A 3,588-nucleotide genomic window follows, 5' to 3' on the forward strand; every position below is an offset into this window, starting at 1 on the left:
ACAGTTAAGAGAAAAAATATTTAGTTATAGGATTTTATGAGTTAGTATTTAAATGCTAATATAGTGGTGATGTGAATAGAGAGTGCCTTATTACTTTGTAAACGCTATCGCATCATCATTTACTTTTAGTCATCAAAAATCAACAAACTATTCACCTCCGTTTCCAACACGACAACCAGATAACGCGTATTATCTACTTTCAAACTCTTTGATTTTTATCCATTCCAACAACTATATAATAATAAAATCCACCCCCCAACTTGACTCCAATCATTTTCACAACCCTCAAAACATGTTTTTCCGACACCCGTCGACGGTACTCTTCTTACTAACCACCACCACCATCATCATCCTTCAATCACACGCACAACAAACCTACGTCGACAACAAACAACTCGCCTGCGAAAACAACGACACAATCACACTCGGTTACACTTGCAACGCCGCCGCCACGTGTAAATCATACCTCACTTTCCGATCACAACCACCATACAACACACCAACCACCATCGCCACCCTTCTCAACTCAAACCCTGATGACGTCACTTCCATCAATAACTTCACTTCCATTTCATTCATAATTCCGACTGACACAGCCGTTATTGTTCCCATAAGTAATTGTTCTTGCTCTGATGGTGGCAATTATTATCAGCACAATGCTATTTATGAGCTTAAATTTACTAACGAAACGTATTTTTCACTTGCGAATAATACTTTTGAAGGCCTTACTACTTGTCAAGCTTTGATCAACCAAAATCCTTATAATTTCAGGAATTTGTTAGTCGGTGATAATATCACGGTATGATAATTTTTGTATGATAACCTGCTTTCATTCCATTTTATTTCGTTTGATGTTTTGTAACTAGTTGAATAGTCTTGTGTAGTTCTGAAACTGAATTGAATTGTAGTAAGATGTATACTTTGCTTTGCTAAGTGTAACAACTAGTCTCACATCGATTTGAAAAACGAAATATGAGTCCCTTGTATGGTTAAAATGTTTCAAACATGTGTGTTGTCTTTTGTTCTATGTTAATAATATAACATGAGGTTACTCATTTGTTTATATACAGATTCCGCTCAGATGCGCGTGTCCAACGGCAAACCAAACAGCTGCAGGAATTAAGTATTTGCTGAGTTACCTGATCGAAACGGGTGACACTATAGATTATATATCTCAAGCATTTGGAGGTGTTGGTATTCAAAGAATCTTAGATGCGAATGAGCTTAATGCAACTCAAGTTAGATTTCAACCGAAGGATTACGAATAGCGATTGAGTCGTTAACGGTTTACAAGTATGAGGAATTACAAAAGGCTACAGGAGATTTTTCTGAAGATAAAAGAGTGAAAGGATCGGTTTACAAGGGGGTTTTTAACGGTGATTTGGCGGTCGTTAAGATAATGAAAGGAGATGTTGCCGGGGAGATTAATATGCTTCAACAAATTAATCATTCGAACATAATCAGGCTTTCTGGATTCTGTTTGCATCACGGAAACACTTATCTGGTTTATGAATTTGCTGAAAACGGGTCATTGAGTGATTGGTTGCACGCAGATACAAAGAATGCTACATTCGAATATGTTTTAGATTGGAAACAAAGAGTTCAGATCGCGCATAATGTGTCGGACGCGTTGAATTACCTTCACAATTTCATTACTCCACCGTACATTCACAAGAATTTAACAAGTAGCAACGTGTTGTTAGATGCTAATATGAGGGCAAAGATAACGAATTTCGGACTTGCGAGAAGTGTTGATGAAAACGACAATGGAGAACTTCAGTTAACAAGGCATGTTGTAGGGACATTTGGTTACATGCCACTGGAATACATCGAGAACGGGTTAATTAGCCCTAAAATGGATGTGTTTGCTTTAGGTGTTTTGATGTCGGAACTTTTGTCCGGTAAAGAAGCCGCCACAAGGCCGCCTGAAGGCGGTGGTGGTGGTGAGAAGAAGGGTGATGAGTCTACGGTTGTACAACAGGGGCAGTTGTCGGAGACAATAAAAGAGGTGGTTGGAGGGGATAAGGTGAGGAATAAACTGGCGGAGTTTATGGACGGTAGATTGAGAGGTGAGTATCCGGTGGAGTTGGCGTATTCTATGGCGGAGCTTGCTAGTAAATGTGTGGCGGCTGATCTAAACGACCGCCCGTCTGTTACGGAGGTGTTTATGACACTTTCGCAGATACTGTCTTCGTCTTTAGATTGGGATCCATCTGATGAACTTGAACACTCCAGATCTCTTGGTCTTGGCAGATAAAGTAAATATTTTTTAACTATTGTATTCCAATGTTATTTTTAATATGGTGTTTTGTATGTATTGTATTGGTGGTTATAAAACCAAAAGAACATCATGAATCATGTATGTTTATATAACTTAGAGTGTCTCCAATTTGATGAGTATTATGCATGTTGCAGCTTTGAAGATTTATTAATTTGAATTATAGTTTGGTCCTTAACCTGTCCTTAAGCCAGGGTGGGCGTAAATCAGAGTTGTAAATCTCGGTTCAACTCGGCGAGTTCTCGTTTCCAGTGAGTTGCCGAGTACTCGAACTCCAAGTCGCTCCATTACTGTTACTCGGCAACTACTTAGTCATAACCGATTACTCGGTCAAAAATTCGGTCAAGCGAGGCAAATAACCATGACGACATTTTTTGGATAGGTTACATGACCCATCTGAAAATTACGCCACGATTGTAACTTGACGACGAGGTGCATAACCAGAACTGCGTTTTATGACCCCATCTGTCCACCTAAATATCAGATGATCAAATGACTAGCTTTATACAGAATTTCAGGATCTTGACCCAAAAACAATACTAGGCACCAAATAAGGCCCAAATGGAAAATTACACTGATTCAGTAACAAGTGATCCAAAGATACATGCATTTGAGTACATGCCATCGTGAGAAGGAACCCACATTACATTAGAGTGTATTATGCATTTAAAACAACCAGATTCAACTCATCCATCAACTGCACAAGCTTCTCTAAATCGTGCTCGGACAAGGGGGATGTGCAAAATCCAAACTTGAGAGCCTAGTGAATCAGTAGCTCGAAAATGGTAACCTAGATAAACCGACCCAAACCACTTATCATTCCAAAATCCAAAATGAATATGATAATATCAGTCCATATTGGTGAGATTTTATACACATTTATTAATCTGCCACAAAACGAATTTAGGACTATTGACTTCCACTTGAATTTCTTGAATCGCTATGAATCGAATTTGATACCGTGCAACCAATCGACCGCCCATTTGACCCCTCTCTTTACACCCAAGGACTCTAGTCTAGTGTTCCAAGAGGCCAACCTCATCTCTATTTCTTCTTGGATGGAGGGGTGTATGGTTTCACTGTATTTGGCCATACCAAGGAGGAGATGTATAATCAGATGGATTAGCTGTCTCTTCCCAGCCAACAAAAAATAGCGAGTGCATCCATATGCATTAGTGCACAAACTAATTAAAAAATTTCAAACCTTGCGAGCCAGGGTCCTCTGTTTCGTAGCATGTTTAATGTTTTGCCATCTTTTGGATACTCACATACACAAAATAGATATGATTGTTGTGTTGTTTAGTTAACTG

At 39.0% G+C, this 3,588-nt stretch overlaps 1 pseudogene; it reads left to right on the forward strand.

Annotated features, from left to right (window-relative positions):
• The first annotated feature begins 239 nt into the window (after positions 1 to 239).
• Positions 240 to 2,404, forward strand: LOC139893744 (protein LYK5-like; annotated as a pseudogene).
• Positions 2,405 to 3,588: the final 1,184 nt, after the last annotated feature.

The sequence above is a fragment of the Rutidosis leptorrhynchoides genome, chromosome 2, assembly GCF_046630445.1.
Source record: "Rutidosis leptorrhynchoides isolate AG116_Rl617_1_P2 chromosome 2, CSIRO_AGI_Rlap_v1, whole genome shotgun sequence".
NCBI classification, from domain to species: Eukaryota; Viridiplantae; Streptophyta; class Magnoliopsida; order Asterales; family Asteraceae; genus Rutidosis; species Rutidosis leptorrhynchoides.